This window comes from Anser brachyrhynchus (genome assembly GCF_964034855.1).
Source record: "Anser brachyrhynchus genome assembly, chromosome: W".
Taxonomy (NCBI): Eukaryota; Metazoa; Chordata; class Aves; order Anseriformes; family Anatidae; genus Anser; species Anser brachyrhynchus.
The window spans coordinates 27,462,610-27,480,854 of NC_137704.1; the positions used below are offsets into that span (position 1 = coordinate 27,462,610).

General features: G+C 46.8%; 1 protein-coding gene across 40 annotated transcripts in view; it reads left to right on the forward strand.

The window, feature by feature from the left end:
• Positions 1 to 18,245, forward strand: part of LOC308184692 (uncharacterized protein) — a 52,163-nt gene that overhangs the window by 26,646 nt on the left and 7,272 nt on the right. For 4 of the 40 annotated variants that reach the window (XR_013942856.1, XR_013942823.1, XR_013942826.1 and 1 more), the window contains 3 exons: positions 1,075 to 1,155; positions 1,751 to 1,980; positions 2,905 to 3,112. The gene's annotated coding sequence lies outside the window, so the exon portion shown is untranslated. The other 36 variants (XR_013942820.1, XR_013942824.1, XR_013942831.1 and 33 more) reach the window with 32 other exon arrangements.

Here is an 18,245-nt window from a genome sequence, read left to right on the forward strand (position 1 = left end):
TGTTTAATGCCACTGAGATATGCTTTTATAGCAGAAATGTGTCAGAATTAACAGTAATACAAGGAAACGATGCAAACCTGGAGGTAGGCAGTGAGCTTTGTGAGCAGGGAGTGCTGGTGTGGCCCTGTTCCTCTGACTACACCTGTGCGAATCAAGTAGGGGAAGTGAGTATGGATGTGGTATTTCAGCCCTTTCAGGGAGCTGAACGTCACCTGAAAAGATGACAACATCCCTGCCCACCACAGTCTGTAGCATTGTGTGCATTTGTAGATTGCTGGGCCTGAGAGTAGGGGACTATGGGATGTTGGGGCTGGGATTTGATTTGGGGATTCCCCCCAGCCCCACAAGCTTAGCTTTTAAGTTAAAGCTTGGAAATAGAAGAGGGAGTGAGGGAAGAAAAAAGCAAAGCCTTACAGAGCCTCAGCTCCATTGAGGAACGAATAACAGTCTGTCTGCTTCTGGAAGAACTTCCCACTGCTGAGGATAGATGGGGTGGACCCCAAAAACTAGATGGGATTTTGTGTGAACTGGTAATACTGCCAGCAGGACTCCATAGCTGACAAGAGACATTATTTGTTTTGATGTCCGTCACAATGAAAAATGCTTGTTTCATCCAACCTGGGGAAGTAGTATCAAACTCACAGACAAACAATATTAGTAAGACTCTATTATACAGTCATTGTGAAAGTTTAGCATAGCGAAGAAACTGTGTGTATAAGGTGAAAAATGGAGTCATACCTCTGAGAAGTCCCAGTTTGTCGTCTTTAATCTTTTTTCTTGTTTTTTTTTTTTGGGGGGGGGGGGAGGGGAGGGAAGGGGGGTAATGAGGGAGAGAGACGAACATTACCCAAAAAGGTGACAAAATCCGTGCCTAAAAAGCTCACCTGCTACAGCTTTTATAAATGATCTTTGCACTGCAAGTTTCAGTTTTCATGAAGCCAAATTGACATAAATCTGAAAATTTCCATGGGTTTAAAAGAACGCTTACTGAAATATTCTTGTCATTCACAGTAATAATGGAGTGAGTGAACTTGTTCCGCATAGTGACCTTACTTTATTTTTTTTGTATTCCAGCAAACCTGTGCAATCCCAGGAGTGTAAGTACAGTCTTGTGTAGCATTGTCATTCTGCCCCACCACTCTGATATCTAACAAGGTAATACTTTCTGGATGTTGTCTACAAATTCTTTCCTTTCTTATGTAAGAGGTAGATGCATGTATTGCCTAGTTTGTCATAGATTGTTGCTGAAGTACTGTTTTATTTGTATTTGTGAAGACAGCAGAATCAAAGATAGCAGCTCGGCGACTTCCACCGAGATGGTCATTAAGATAAAACAGTGAAGTTTCTAGTATATATTAAAAAGCCTGGAGGAGTTAGCATAGCTTGCAGGAAATTGTGCTGGAAAGAGATGATATTTGACAGCAAACATGAAAATGTTGTCTTTTTACCAAGAATGATGAGAACTGCTGCGTCCGCCCTGTGTTTGGATGGGTAAGTGGGGTGAGTGAGTTAAGAGGAGCTGAGCGTAGAGTTTGTGGCGGAATTGAGAAACGAATGAGATAATTTAACCTCTTTTCCGTGCATGTCTTTTTTTTAAATCCCATACTTTTGTTATTTTCAAGAATTTTTAATGTAACTCTCTATTTTAACTGGTTTGGTTTTGTGGATAGCAGCTAACTATAGAAAGAACTAAGATCCTGAAGTGTCCTTGGAGCCGCTAACTCTACTTCTTTATCTCTTCCCTAAGAAGACGTCCTGGATTTAAAGACGGTGTGTATTAAATGAAGTATGAGAAGAAACAGCTTCTTCAGACACTGGCGCTCCTCTTCTTCAGCTCGTGCAGAAGGCTGACAGCCTGTCTCACTCTTGTCAGTGCTATCCCACCAGCTCCTGTAGGAGCTCAGCACCGCGTTTGGCCTGTTGCGATCTTCCCGCTCCCCTCATTTCTGTGCTGCAACGCCACCATGCACGAGAAGTCAGGTAGGATCTGAAGACCTTTGAAATTGCTAAAGAATCAAACCTCAGCTGTCAGTTTTAGCCCATTGTATTCCAGACGTTTGCTTTGCTGGATGATAGTTTCGTTTTTGATTTTGTAATACGTTCTTTGTAGAGGTTATTTTAAGCAGACAAGTAGGCAGCCTCCTCCTTTCGGTGGATTTGTGCAGGTTTTAGCTGAGCTTTGCATATCTGAGCGATTGCCCAGTGGCTGTTCTGGTCTTGACGCGTCCCTAAAACCTTTGTCCGCCTCGCCCCTCCTCTTTGTGTATTAAGATGCATGTTTGCGTAAAAATTATGTACACCGTGCATAAGCCCCCCAGTGGTTATGGGGCATTTTCAGCATTTCACAGATAAGACTCTGTGTTTACTTAATCACTTAGGCATAGTCCTGGCTTTCAGCGTAGGCATAGCTAATGATTGTTATTCAAGTGGTTATGAAGTTCCCAACGTTTGTTTGTTTATATATATATATATGTAGAGAGAGAGAGAGAGATACATACACATATGTATATGTATGTATATACATAAATGAAACTGAGTCTGTGGAGTAAAAGACTTGTCTGCTTGCTGTATATACTCACGTATCAGCAGACTCATACGCAAGCTGATCCAAACTGGGTGCCAAGCTGTGCCTTTTTTGTCGCATGGAATATGCAATCTGTGCACCTCAGGTGTACCTTGTCTATTAACTATCTCTTACATCGTGCTACCCCATTAATATCAGTGGATGTACCCAGCACCACCTTGGGGCTACATAGAATGTGGAAATTTCTAGTATGTTAATGTTACTCTGTTAACAAAACTGACGTACTAGCTGCATGCTGTTTCTATTTTTTTGTTTTTCTTTTCAGTAGCCTCCCCAAAAGTTTTTGTGGACATGTTGTGTATCTTTTCTTGTTCTTCCAGGATTCACTTGGCAGGGAAGACGACCATGGAATCCAAGGGCTGTGGACAACCATCTACCAGATGGTTGTTGAAGATGCCTTCGGTCACGTCATTTGTCCTTTTAGCTCGCCCTTTCCTTTATCTTGAGTTGAATTTTTGTGCAGCGCTATGTTTGCAGTGGTAACACTGCTGCTGAGGTGTTTTCGATTACAAACGATCTTAACTGTAATAGTGAATTCACTGAGTGTGGCTTTGTATAACGACTTCCACGACCATAACATTTTTCTCCTTTGTCACAGATAGGAGGAAAACTCTTTAGAGAGATGGAGAAGGAATTAATTATACCTCTGCCTCATCCCATGAGACCAGAAGACGTGTAGTAACTGTAAGCTGCGATTCTCAGGAGACATACTAAGCATCTCTGGTTCCTTCTCGGCCTGCCCCCCTAAGGCCTTAGGGATGAGAAATCTTAGGCTTAATGTTTTTCTCTATGAAATACTGTCGTGTTAAGGGGCGTAGCTGACTAACTGTTACGGGTCTGGTCGGATTCGGGGTACTGAACTACCACGGTCACGGATTCACCAATAACGTAGCACACCCTCGCTCTAGTTGTGTTCAATGAGAACTATCACGGCTAGGAACAATGCAACGAAGGGCAGTTTATTACAGCAACAGGGACACAGGTTCTTTGGAATTGCCGGCGATAAATTCACTGTCCGCAAAAGCAAGCGAGCACGCATGAAATACACGGGTACTCGTCCTGGCTATTAACGCATTAAAAGGCACAAAGGCTCTAGAGATTTCTGAGTTTCTACGGAGACGCCTGGTACAACCAAGCATTCAGATCTTACCCCACGACATCCCAGTGCGGGGGGAAGAGAGGCTCAGCCCGTCGACTGATCCCGGAAGTCAGAAAGGTATCCTTCGTGATGGTATCTTCCCTAACATCCCCTTTCACTTAAGCCAATTTACATTATCCACCAATCTGTTCTCTTTAGAGACCAGTGATAGGACCCGTGGGAATGGTGTCAACCTGCAGCAGGAGAGGTTCAGGCTAGACATCAGGAAGAGGTTCTTCACTGAGAGGGTTGTTGAGCACTGGAACAGTCTCCCCAGGGCGGTAGTCGCTTCACCAAGTCTGCCAGAGTTTAAGAAGCATTTGGACTGTGCACTTAGTCATATGGTCTGAATTTTTGGGTTGACCTGTGTGATGCCGGGAGTTGGGCTCGATGATCCTTGTGGATCCCTTCCAATTCGGGATATTCTATGACTCTGTGATTATTTTCTGTCCCTTTTAGGTGGAGCTTGAGTGACTCTAGTCAGGCATATCTTGGTTATGATTTGTAAAGTTTTCTTGCTTTCGTTTAAAGGTATAGGGGTCTGAGAAATTCAGAGCGTGTGCTCAGTGAGGGGCGGTCGCAGCTTGGAGGCATGGAGCTTTTGGGATGGAGGTGTGTTTTGGTATTATAGTGATGATATAATGAGCAAAAGTTCACTAGAGTACAACGTTCTGTCAAAACCATGACAGGTGGTTGGCTCAGGGTGTGAGAAACAAAGTTGTGTTTTTGCAGTAGAGAATTACTTTTCTGTATTCCAAGGTAATCGTGTAGTCATAATAAGGAGAAATGCTAAGTAGATAAGTGAAGGGAATGAGGACACAGACTCCAAAATAGTCGAGAAATGGAGACCCTTTATTGTTCCAATGCCAGATATTATATAGCTTTCTGAACCAGCTACATGCACTGCACGCAGCTAGCGTGCGTAGTTACAGACTTCTGATTAGTGCATTCCTTTTGATCATGCGTAGCCCTCTATAGGCCCGTCCGAGCCTAGCAACTTCTTACTGGTTCCCACTTTCTCTTATTCTAGCCTGGTTACCACTCTATGCCTGTGAGTAACCTTCTTCTTAACCCTTAGTGCACCGCTGTATCAATCAGCTCCAGTTTATCACCGAATGGGTCACCTGTAGATAAGTGGACAGTAGAAGGCCTCACTGTTCCAAAATAAGGTAGAAGCTTGAGAAAAACAAGATGAGCAGTGTGAGAACAGTAAAACAAAGATCACAAGTTCTCAAAACATAAGAAAGGAGAAATTAAAGGGTTGAAAAAACAGAAAAATTGTACATACGTGGTATAGAGGAGCGTCGAGTAGCTTGTGAACCTGTAGTACTTAGCCAATGAGGAAACAGGGGAGGTGATCAGGCGTCGGGTAATAGGGAATAAAAGGTTATGATTTGTTTACTAAAATGCGTTCCTGATTGACATGACGCCCGCCATTGCAATCACGAATAAAATAGTCTCACAGAAGATCCTGTCTGAAGAAAATTATTTGAGATTTTTCTCACAAGGATGGTAAACATGCAGCTTATCAGTCTTGGTGCGCATAAGAGCATCAGGTCACTGTCTCATCACAGAGCCTATCTGTGGTGTCTCCACTCTGCTCTACGCTCTGTACTGTTCCTTAGAGTCAGCACACCAAGTTCCCCTAGTGCAATAGCATGTAAAGTTGGAGGCCTAGGGAACGCTTAGGTAGCGCAGCTACCCTCCACCCTGAAAGCTTTTTCAATGCTGCACGTTTTCTTTAAAATGTGAATATTAGTTTAATTTGCCTAGTTACTTAAGGCAATTACTCCACAAGTACCAAAAGCGATATGGAGAAGCCTACTTCCAGCATCTCTGTTGGTAATAATAGCTTCATACTTGTGTGCTTATCCTCATGCCTTTTCCTTTCAAATACTGGAAAGGCAGAGACTGTTCAACAGAGTCATCTCTGATCCAAAAACCAAAACTCTGATTTCATCCCAAACTAATGCTGTCTGATGTCAGTAAAACTGCTATTACTCTCGGTCATCCTGGCTGTCGCAATTGTGCCTCTGTTGGACTCTGTCCAACCCCGTTGATCACCCCTGTCCCGCTCCCTGCCCCCCAGGTGGTTCTTCTGTCCCTCTGCCCTGCTGTCTGTCTGTCCACCCAGTTCCTCTCTTGCTGCTTGTATCCCACTTGTGCCCTTTTCCTTTTTCTTCCTCCTTCTGTGCCTCACAGCCCATTTCTGCAGGAGGCAGCTGTTCCCCAGGGCATGGATGCTGAGACGGACGGATGGACCTGCTGGATGCCTGAGCCCCGCAGCCCCCCAGGGGAAGGGGAGAATGTCTGGGCAGGGAGTTCTGCCGCAGTCTCCCTCCCAGGAGTCCTGCGTAAGAGTTTAATAAAGTTTGCTTTCCGGCTTGTGCTGCCCTCTGTGTTTGTGGACACTGTAAGTGGCTGTGGCTGTGCTGCTGGGTGCAGGTTCCTGGGTGTGGCGGGGGGCAGGGGCTGGGGTGTTGGCCCTGTGTTTATTGTCCATGGGGGAGCCAATGGACACAGACAAGCGATCTGGGTGTGGGGGCCACCCTGCTGGGGAGGCTGCAGGCGGGGGGGGGGGCAAGGGCAGCAATGGTGGGGGTAGGCCTGTGCTGTGTTTGCTCCCTGGGCCAGGTGTGCTGGGACTGGTCTGCGCAGAGGGAGTGATTGGCGAGCGTGACCTGGGCTGTGGCTGCTGCGGAGCAGCAGGTGAGGGAGGGCCTGGGCGTCCGTGGCAGAGGGGAGGGAAGGGTGTTGGGGCGGCTGGGTCCTGCGGGACCCGTGGCTGGGGTAGTAGGCGGCGGATCAGAAAGCACGGGTTTGACTCTGGGGCGGGGCGTCAGCTGGGTCAGGTGGCTGGGAGCGTCTTGCCCCACAGCATGCCGGGAGTTGTGGTCTTTGGGCTCCGCGCTTTTGATCGGCCACATTGGTTTCCAGAGCATGCTGCGAACTGTAGTTTCACGTTGCCGCTCAGCACGGGGCCTTTTAGGATGGGCAGTTACTTCCTCCGTGCCCGTGGAGCGGGGTGCTTTTTCTTGCCGTTCTTGTGTGGTGTTCCACGCGGCTCCCGCCGCTTCCCTTAACGAGCAGACGGCCTGGGAAGCCGTGCCTGCCGTTCTGTTTCCGCCCATGCATGGAGCAGGGTGGCGCGGCGGCGCCTGGTGTCACCTGGTGGCCGAACAGCGAGCGGTGCTGTAGGCGAAGAGGCGCTGCGGTGACGCGTGGCTCTCTGCTCCCACCTGCTGGCGAAAGGGAGGTACTGCAGACGGAGGAGATGCGCATGCGCTGTAGCAACTGCCAGGCTTCGTGCCCCGCAGCATGCCGGGAGTTGTGGTCTTTGGGTTTTGAGCTTCCTGCCGGCCATGTTGGATTCCGAGGCATGCCGGGAAATGTAGTTTTTCACATTGCCGCTCAGCTTCCTAGTGGGTAAGGGCACGTTGCTCAGGGTAGTTACTTCCTCCCTGAGACGACATGTAAAAGTAATTCTTGAAAAAGTAATTCATGAAAAGTAATTCTTTTCCCATGTTTTGTTCATGATGTTTGTAGTGTGCCTTTTCATGTGTGTGTTTGGCCTGGAGCTGTCCTGCCTGGCAATTAGTGATGGCAGCTAATGTGGTGGTCCAACAGTGCAATAATACATTGTCCTGACTCTTTTGGGAAAGACATCTGGTCTGTCTCTGGGCGAATACTCAAGCTCTGGGTGAGTACTTAAGGGCAGCTGGCACAGTCTTTTTTTCTTTTTTTCCAGCAGTAGGTAAACCTTAGGAGGAGCCGGTCAAAGGAAACAGCACTTTCTGGAACTGTCAAGTTCTTGTTCGGCAACTTGGTGACTGGTTTGATCTGCCTTTTCAGATGTAAAGGCAAGCGGACTGCTGTTTTGAAATGATAAAATTAAAAACATGAAGTTTGTCAAATGTGGCAGTGCCTGTTTGCAGTCTGTTTATTGCTTTTGCTAGTGGTAGGTAATACTTCTGAGGAATCAGTCGAATGAAAGAGCACCTTCTGGAACTGTGAAGCTCTGCGTTGGCAACTCGGTGACTGGCTTGACCTACTGTCCATTTCCAGAGGGAAGCGGAAAGCTGTTTTGAAGGGAAGCTGTTCTGAAATTAAAAAAGAAAAAAAATAATGGCGCTGCTCTATGGCACCTGGAGGACCACTGCTCTGCGTGACAGTTAAAAGAATGTGATTTGGAGATGGAGAGCAGCAGAGGTAAAGCAGCTGGGAAGAGAGGTATAAGTATTGCAGAGGTATTGCAGTAGGTAGGTAGGCTGTGGTTATGAGGTGCCTCAGGGTGTGCTTTGTCTTGTTTCTGCAGTTCCCTCGTGCAGCCGTGGAGAGGTGAATTCCCCATGTTGTGGAGTGGTGCAAAAAGGTGAGAGGGTTGTCAGCCCGGTCAGTTTCCTTCACCAAAGCTAAGGTAAGTCTTTCAGGAGAAACAGGCTGATTGCCTGTGCTGCACTCTGCACGCTGTTGACCTAAGCCAGACCAAAAACAGGGCTGCTGTTCCTCCTGCTCTCTTTATCTCTTCTCATGCACGGCCCCTCCCATTTTCCACATGATTAGGGCAGGCATTCTGCCTGGGCTGCTCTTTGGGGGTAGGGGCTTTGTTTTTCCTTCAGTCAGTTGCAGGGTTCTTTAGGTGGGTCAGAGCCTATGGACTGATGCATTTCAAATTGAGACCGGTAAGCCCATCTTTTTGAGGTAACTAGTAGGGTCTGTTAGAGCAAAGCTGCCAGGTGCCCCCCCACCTTGCAGGTGGCTGCCAAATGCCCCCCCCCCGGCCTTGCAGGTGGCCGCATTTGAGCTTGGATCTACTTTCCAGGTACAGAGGCAAGTGGACTGGTCTTTTGAAATGATAAAATTAAATATAGGGTCACCTGTGGTGTTGAAGGGTGGGTGGTAATGCTGGCAGCTGAATGTTTATCTTTTGACCATGTTTTCCTTTGTTCAAGCTGAAATGCAGTGCGCAATACAGGACGTTGCGACCTGAGCTATCTCAGGCAAGGTGAGCAATGAACAGAGGTAGCAGTTATTTTTGGGGTGCGGTTGTCACTGCAGTTAAGTTATTACAAAAAGTAGAATAAAAATCCATTTTGCCTTTTAGAGGTGCTCTAGGTGGCTTGAGAGCAGATGGAAACATCTGCCTCGGGGGTTAGGTGAGTGGGTGAAGTAAAAGAGCGGTTGAGAGTAACTGTCCTAGGGGTGCTGTGGCTTTTGCTGCTGTGGTTGCTTTCTCTTCTGCTTATCAGGTGCCGCAGGCAAGGTGGGCTGTGATAGTCTTTAGAATAGGAGCAAAGCAGGTCACTGGAATGCTGTTTGGTTCCTGAGAAAGGTGTTGCAGAGGAAAAAGGTGGTCTGGCGTGGCAGCTCCTGATGGTGGTCTTCTTCAGTAGGTGAAGTGGTGCCTGAAGCCCCATCCCGTGTAGCCTGAAATGGTGTGTCTGTGTTTGGGTTGGGGTTGCACCTTGGTGAGTGTAGGGATAGGATTTAAGCTGGTGCAGCAGAGGGCCAGGCTCCATTGTCCTGTAGTGTGTTTTGACCTATCAGCATAGCCTTTTGGTTTTCTGATTAGGGAAGCTGAGGCGATTCCAGATAAGAAAGGGTTAAGAATGAAACTATTAAAGGAGAACAGAACATTAGGTGTAGGGCAGGAAGCAGATGTACGGACAATGTATCTCAAAATAGGACATACGGGCAATATATCTCGAACAAGACATTGGAATCCAAGATAAGAAAATAATGAGCAGAAGATTCGAAGAAAAAACAGTCCTTGCGGTTAGGAAGAAAGCTAATTCAGCAGAATCCTGACCAAGGGTGAAAAGTACACTGTGAGGAAGACTTATGGCCTTCCTCTCTGAGACCACCGACCACAGCTCGACGACCCCTGCCCAAGACCACTGAGAGGATCTGCGCAGGCGCAGGACACAAAAAACTGATTAGCATGAGAAGCGAGAGTAGGCGGGGTTAGATAATGAATATGTATAGGCGTTAATAAAATATTAATCACTGTGATGTATAAATTTGGGACGGCTTTTCACTTCGGGATGCACGATAGGCGGAAAGATCCCCCGTGCATCCGGCGCCGTCAATAAAGAATAAATCACTTAAAGAAATTGGATTTATGATCTTTGAATCAATCTGGCACCCCAGATGGGACTTCTTCTCTGTCGGACCGCAGGACCCGCTGGGAACAGGACTCCCTAGGGTACCCCCGGGATTTCCCGGAGGGACTCCTCGACTCAACGGATCACTGCGGAGGCAGACACGGACCCCATCATTGTAAGTGATTATATTCTTTATTTTGGTTTATTTGGTTGACCGGTCAATTGGGGTCGTCTGTAAGTCAGAAAGTAAAAGTTTTCTGCAGGACGGCATTTGTTTTTTTGGAAAGCACTCAGTTGCTGTTGGGAAACAAGTAACCTTTGCATGCGAGGTTGGTATTACGTTGTGTTTAAATGTGGAACTTGACCTTGGCTATTGTCTTTGGGATTTTGATTATACTCTTTATAACGTTACTAGGATCTTGGTGTTATTGTGGAAAGCTGCCGGCTTGTATTGTGTAACAAGAAACATTCTGAACTGTAACATGGGGGGGCAGCAGAGTAGTGGGATTCCAAAGAAAAGCCCGTTGGGATGTATCTTGAGTCATTGGAAAGATATAGGGGGATCCCCCGGTGGAACTGAAAATAAGAAAACGTTGATAAAATATTGTAATCAATGGTGGCCACTTTATAAGTTGGATTGTGAGGAAAAATGGCCATTGAATGGAACCTTAAATTATAATACTTTACTACAGTTAATGTTGTTTCTAAGGAGAGAAGGAAAGTGGGATGAGGTGTCATACGCAGATATGTTTTTCACTTTGAGAAACCACCCAGAATGGCAGAAGGAGTGTGGAATTAACTTAGCCCCACAGGATCCTTTGATCCTGGCAATAGAAAAGGATATGAAGAAGGAAGGGGCAGGAAAAATGAAAAGATGTTGTTCGGCGTGCAGTATCGGGCAGAGATGTTTGAAATTGAATGAGTCAGAGGAGAGAATGGAGGATTATGTCCTCTCGCCCCAGATAATAGAACGAGGCGTGGGGGCGAGCCCAGGAAACGGCAGAATAGATAAGAAAAATGAGAGTTGGGGGAATGGAGACTTTACCCCGATCACGGCTCGAACCCGAAGTAAGGTCGGGCCCGTTATTCAAGCCCCGTTACGACAGGCTATGGGGGCTAACAGACCAGCTCGGATAAAAGTACCTTTCACAACTGCTGAGTTAGATTCATGGAAGGAAGCTGTGAAAGGATACCGGGATGATCCAGAATCAGTGGCCCGGAGGTTTGAGCTGATTGTAAAGAATTTATATCCCGATTGGAAAGATATAGAGATAATGCTGGCAGCATTATCGGAAACGGAAAAGCAACTGGTAATTAAGAATGCACAAACTCAAGTACAGACCCAGGTAACGTCAGTTTTACCTGGAACTGTGGAGGTATATGTGCCCAGAGTGGACCCAAACTGGGACTATAATGATGAGGGTGATTATAGGTTATTAAAAAGATATCAGGAATGGATTAGGATCGCCTTGGAAAGTGCGATACCAAAGTCTGTAAACTGGTGTAGGTTATATACCATAAAACAGGGGCAAACTGAGACCCCGTCAGAATTTCTCGATTGACTAAGGACAGCAATGCAAAAATTTACAACGATAGACCCCTCTTCTGAGGAAGGTAAAGTCCAGCTAGTATCACTGTTCTTGGGTCAGTCTGCGGACGATATAAGGCGGAAGCTTCAGAAAATGAAGGAGCCGGATGTGAGAGATTTAGAAAGGCTGGTGGAAGAGGCATGGAGGGTATTTAGGAATCGAGAAGGGAATGAGAAACAAAGGCTGGGTAGGGCTATTGCTGCGGCAACTGTTGCGGCCTTACAGAGGCAAGAAGAACCTTTTCGGGGAAAAGGAAGAGGGAATGGGATAAGGGGAAGGTCAGTAAAGCCTCCCCTGAGACCGAATCAGTGTGCATATTGTAGGGAAGTGGGTCATTGGAGAAGGGAATGTCCGAAACAACGGGAGAAGAACAGGTTGATGGTAGCTAGTGTATCTCCCGACCAATGAAGTGGACCGGGGGATTCTACCCTAGCAGATCCGCTGGTTAAAATTAAGCTAGGGAAATCAGGACAGGAAGTGGAGTTTTTAATTGACACAGGAGCGACTTATTCTGTGTTAAACCAGAAATTGATACCAGAGGATGAGGATTTCGTGACGGTGATAGGAGCTACAGGCCAGCACGAGAAAGCCTTTTTCCTAAGGCCTTTAAAATATAAGTTAGGGAAACAGATGGGAATACATAGGTTTTTATATTTACCAGGATCACCGAAGTCTTTGCTGGGGCGAGATTTACTAGAACAATTAGAAGCGGAAATTGTCTTTGAAAAAGGGAAGGTGGGGTTAAAGGTGAGAGAAGAAAAGCTGATAACCGCGCTAAGCTTAACGCTGATACAAGCAGACCCCATCGGTAAAGTACCTTCGGAGATTTTAGACCAAGTTTACCCAGGAGTCTGGGCTACTGACATCCCTGGGCGAGCCAAAAATGCAGCCCCGATAGTGGTGAGATTAAAGCCAGGGGAAAGGCCAGTTAAGATTAAGCAATATCCCCTAAGATTAGAAGACAGGAAAGGAATTAAGGGGATAGTGGATAAGTTTTTAAAACATGGACTGCTGGTTGAGTGTGAATCTGAATATAATACTCCTATACTACCAATTAAGAAGCCAGATGGGAAGAACTATAGATTAGTGCAGGATTTAAGAGCTATAAATAAGATCACTGAAGATATACACCCTGTGGTAGCCAACCCGTACACATTACTGACTAAATTAAAAGATAATTTAGTTTGGTTTACCGTACTGGATTTAAAAGATGCCTTCTTCTGCCTGACTTTAGCCCCAGAAAGTCAGAAGCTTTTTGCTTTTGAATGGGAAAATCCAGACTCAGGACGAAAGGCTCAATTGACCTGGACCGTATTGCCGCAGGGATTCAAAAACAGCCCCACGATTTTTGGGAATCAACTAGCAAAAGAGCTTGAGGTTTGGGAGGCCCCAAACACCGAAGGAGTTCTGCTGCAATACGTTGATGACCTTTTGATAGCCACTGAGAATAGGAGCAGCTGCATGCAATGGACGATAAGTCTCCTTAATTTTCTGGGTTTGAATGGGTATCGAGTCTCTCAACAGAAGGCTCAGCTGATTCAGTCACGTGTAACTTACTTGGGGTTTGAGATTTCAGGGGGACAAAGGGAGTTAGGAACAGAACGGAAAGAAACTATCTGCCGTACCCCAGAACCACAGACCATTAAGGAATTACGAACTTTTCTAGGGATGACAGGTTGGTGCCGTCTATGGATTAATAATTATGGACTAATTGTAAAACCCCTATATGACCTCATCAAGAATAACCAATCAAGATTGGTCTGGACGGGGGAAGCACGGGCTGCCTTTAAGAAGCTTAAATTGGAGTTAATGCGAGCACCAGCTTTGGGTCTACCGGACTTGTCTAAACCCTTTTGGTTGTACTCCTATGAGAGACAAGGGATGGCTCTGGGGGTGCTGGCACAGAAGCTGGGCCCCTACAGGAGAGCTGTGGCCTACTTCTCTAAACAACTGGATGAAGTAAGTAAAGGTTGGCCGGGTTGCCTTCGAGCGGTGGCCGCTGTCATCATGAATATACAGGAGGCTCGGAAGTTCACTATGGGACAGAAGATAACCGTGCTGGTATCACACACTGTCTCGGCAGTCTTGGAGCAGAAAGGGGCACACTGGTTATCCCCTCAAAGATTTTTAAAATACCAAGCAATACTGGTGGAGCAAGATGACGTAGAAATTGTGGTTACTAACATTGTGAACCCAGCTTCTTTCCTTAGTAACGCTCCTGACGAGCCAGTGGTCCACGATTGTATCGAAACTATGGAAACTGTATTCTAGCCGACCAGATCTCAAGGAGGAGCCCTTGGAAGACACGGATGAATCATGGTATACTGATGGAAGCAGCTTTGTGAAACAAGGACAACGCAAAGCAGGGTATGCGGTGACGACCACTCAACAGGTAATTGAGTCGAAACCATTACCCCCTGGGACGTCTGCTCAGAAAGCAGAAATAATTGCCCTTACGCAGGCATTGGAACTAGCAGCACGAAAGAAAGTAAATATCTGGACAGACTCTAAGTATGCATTTGGTGTGGTGCATGCACGTGGGGCTATCTGGAAGGAACGAGGATTATTAACGGCCCAAGGAAAACAAATAAAATATGCTGAGGAGATTTTGAAGTTGTTGAAAGCGGTAAAGCACCCAGAGAAGGTGGCTGTTATACATTGCCGGGGACACCAAAAAGGAACCGCTGACTTCGAGGTAGGGAACCGATTGGCTGACCAAGAAGCAAAAAGGGTGGCCGGATTGGCTGAGGCAGAAGCGCTCACTTTAATACCAGACGGTAAAAAATAAACTTTAGGTGAAGGACAGGAACCTAGGTACACACGGGAAGATCAAAAGTTAATTGGGGACCTGGGAGGAAAAGCAAGGAGTGATGGATGGGTATACCTGAAAGATAATAGGGTTGTACTACCCTCTAATTTAATATGGCCTATGGTCATGGCAGAACATAATAAGACTCATTGGGGAGCGGACACCTTATATAAAAATCTGAGTCGAGTCTTGGTGGGAAAAAATCTGTATACTACGGTAAAACAAGTAACCCAGCAATGCAGTATTTGTTTGCATCATAACCCTAATACAGAAAATAGGGTAAAGTTCGGAATAATCAGTAAAGGAAACTATCCAGGACAACAATGGCAGATAGATTTTTCAGAACTGCCAAGAAAAGGGGGGTATCGATACTTGTTGGTTTTGACAGATACTTTTTTTCGGGTGGCCGGAGGCTTTTCCCTGTCGAACCAACAAGGCAAGAGAAGTGGTTAAGGTTTTACTGAATGAGATAATACCGCGTTTCGGAATTCCGGCAGCAATGTCCTCAGATAGAGGCTCTCATTTTTGTGCGCAAATAGTTCAAGAAGTAAGTAAGGTCTTAGGGGTAGACTGGCAACTCCATACCCCTTACAGACCACAGGCAAGCGGACAAGTGGAAAAGATGAATCATCTAATCAAACAACAAATAGCCAAAATAGGGCAAGAGACTAATTTATCATGGCCTCAGTCTCTCCCTTTGGCTTTACTTAGAATTAGAGTAAAACCACGGACAAAGGAAAATCTAAGCCCTTTTGAAATATTATACGGAAGACCCTATCAGTTTTTGTTCAGCGGGGAGGACCTGACGCAACTGGGGTCGGGATACTTGTATAATTATTTAATAGGACTCCAAAAACAGTTGGATCAAATATCTAAAGTTGTCTCAGGAACCAGGGCTAGAGGGCTGGACCAACCAATCCACCCCTTTAAACCTGGGGATTATGTGTATGTAAAAGCATTTGCAGGTCGCCCTTTGGAAGAAAAGTGGACGGGACCATACCAGGTGCTGCTGACAACACATACCGCCATCAAGATTAAGGAGCAAACGGCCTGGATCCATTATTCGAGAGTGAAGAAAGCTCCAAAAGCCCCCTGGAAAGTAACGCTGGGTGACGGTGAACTGAAACTAAAGTTCAGTCAGGCAAAATGAAGACACTATGGTCAGGAGTATTTAGTAATGTAGTTAGCAGAAATTTAGTTAACAGAATTGTTTTATTTCTGTGGCTTATAGTTGTAATTGTGATTCAAGAATTGGAAGGTGCTTCTATGATGATAGAGAATGGTGGGTGGCCTTGGTCTGAAGCCGTAACCACGGAGGATAAGAACATTAATGGAAAGTTAGCTGTTGTGGTTATTTGGCGAACAAATGGTGATCATTTACATGCATTATCAGAATGGCAAAATTTAGGGGAAGGGTGGATACACCAAAGAACTGTAGGGGACGAAATTGAAATAGGGTGCCGAATGATTAATGGAACAGCCCACGAGAAAGCAACGGGGATTTTAGTAAAACCGACTTCCAAAAGTGGCCAACAAGAAGGTTGTATCCGCCCAGGTAAATTAGATTGTTGGTATAATTTTATATTAACACAGACTGTAGCAGTTAACTGTTTTTGGACTAATAATGGTCAAAAGCTCGAGATCAAGGAAGGCGAGAGCCTCATGATAAATTTTACAATATATGCTATACTTCCTACGACAGTGAGACCCCCTATAGCACTTCCTTCCCCTACAACCTATGCCCAAACCCCAGTCAAGCTGGAACCCAAAATTTATGAAACAGGCCCGTATGTAGTAAGGAACACAGGCCAACAACAATTGTTATTTAATCCAGAATGGTCTCTCAAGCATGTTGAATTGCTAATACAAATTAACATCTCAGCAGTTCAACCAGCCTGTTCTCCTTTCCTAAAGACATCATTAGAAGGCTGGACAATATGGTCACAAAAGCAAGTACACCTCAGGGGCAGAACACAAAGAGACTTAACTGGAATGCTAGGAACAGGATTAGGAGTTTTAAGTTAACTTCATGGTTACCCAACTTTCAATAGTTAGAACAAGTTTTTACTGATCTGGTTATGTTATTGGTAGTAGGAATATTTGTATGTATGTCACTGCGATACTGCTAATGATAAGGGCATGCAAGAAATTGGATTTATGATCTTTGAATCATTTCAGATAGCCTACTCAAGTACGTGATTTATGCTGCGAGTGATGTTATTACATGGAATTGATCTTTTTTTCTGGTGTGTAATCTGTTATGCTCCTAGATATTTCTTCCTGTATAAAAACAACGGTTTGAGCTGCTTGCAGTTGAAAAAAACTTCAGTTACTTGCTTGGTCATATTGTCCTTTCAATATTCAAAGCTGCAGCAAAAGCATGGGGATTGTTGCTTCTAGAATCACCCCAGTTGTCTTGTCTGCAGTCTGCATGCTATTGAGCTAGGCCAGAAAAAACAAACAAACAAACAAAAACATAGCTGCTGCTCCTGCTCTCTTTCTACTTTCTTGTGCTTTGCCCCTCCCCTTTCCCAGGTGATTGGGTTTGGGTGCTGGGCGGGGCCAAATGGTATATGAGCCCCAGGTATGCCATTAGAGAGTTCATTGTGCCTGGGCTGCTCTTTGGAGTAAGTGCTTTGTTTTTCCTTCAGTCAGTTGCAGGGTTCTTTGGGCAGGTTGGAGTCTATGGATTTCTAGATTTTAAGTGCTTGGAAATCACTTACTAGAGGGATATTTAGCAGAGGTTGCTGGCTCACTTGTTTTTGGGATGGTGGGATCCACTTGTGTTTTTGGGTTATATTTGAATCTCTAGACGTATGAAGGCACTTGTGTAACTCTCCAGAGGACTAAAAAGAGCTTGATTACACACTACAAGAGGCTTGACCACGTAGGCGCAGTATTACTAAGAGACTGAGCAGGGTTGTATCAGAGTTACCTTTTTCATCTGTAAAGGGTAGGTCTGTGATCGGCGCCGCCCGGGCACATTTTGGCGCGGCGCCGCCCGGGCACATTTTGGCGCGGCGCCGCCCGGGCACATTTTGGCGCGGCGCCGCCCGGGCACATTTTGGCGCGGCGCCGCCCGGGCACATTTTGGCGCGGCGCCGCCCGGGCACATTTTGGCGCGGCGCCGCCCGGGCACATTTTGGCGCGGCGCCGCCCGGGCACATTTTGGCGCGGCGCCGCCCGGGCACATTTTGGCGCGGCGCCGCCCGGGCACATTTTGGCGCGGCGCCGCCCGGGCACATTTTGGCGCGGCGCCGCCCGGGCACATTTTGGCGCGGCGCCGCCCGGGCACATTTTGGCGCGGCGCCGCCCGGGCACATTTTGGCGCGGCGCCGCCCGGGCACATTTTGGCGCGGCGCCGCCCGGGCACATTTTGGCGCGGCGCCGCCCGGGCACATTTTGGCGCGGCGCCGCCCGGGCACATTTTGGCGCGGCGCCGCCCGGGCACATTTTGGCGCGGCGCCGCCCGGGCACATTTTGGCGCGGCGCCGCCCGGGCACATTTTGGCGCGGCGCCGCCCGGGCACATTTTGGCGCGGCGCCGCCCGGGCACATTTATCTTAGATCGAGCTAACGAGCAGCTGAAGTAAAGCAACTGGGAAGAGAGAGGTATTGCAGCAGGTACGCTGTGGCTGTGAGGTGCCTCAGGGTGTGCTTTTCTCTCGTCTCTGCAGGTGCTTGGTGCAGTCTTGGACAGGGAAATCCCCGTGTCACGGAGCAGTGAGGGAAGGCGAGCGTGTTGTCAGCCTGGTCGTCCCTTAACCGAAGTGAAGGGACGTGGGGGGTTTATGTGGCAAGGTTTTGGTAGCAGGGAGCTCTAGGGGTGGCTTCTGTGCGAAGAATCTAGAAGCTGCCCCATGTTAGGTAAGGGCCCCGCTGCTGAGCGGAGCCAATAAGTGATGTTGTTTGCGCGTCTGTGAGAGCATATTTAAGACAGGAAAAAAAAAAAAAACCCACGCTGGTCCATGCAGCAGCTGGGAGAGCAAGAGGAGTGAGGAACAGCCTTGCAGGCGCCAAGG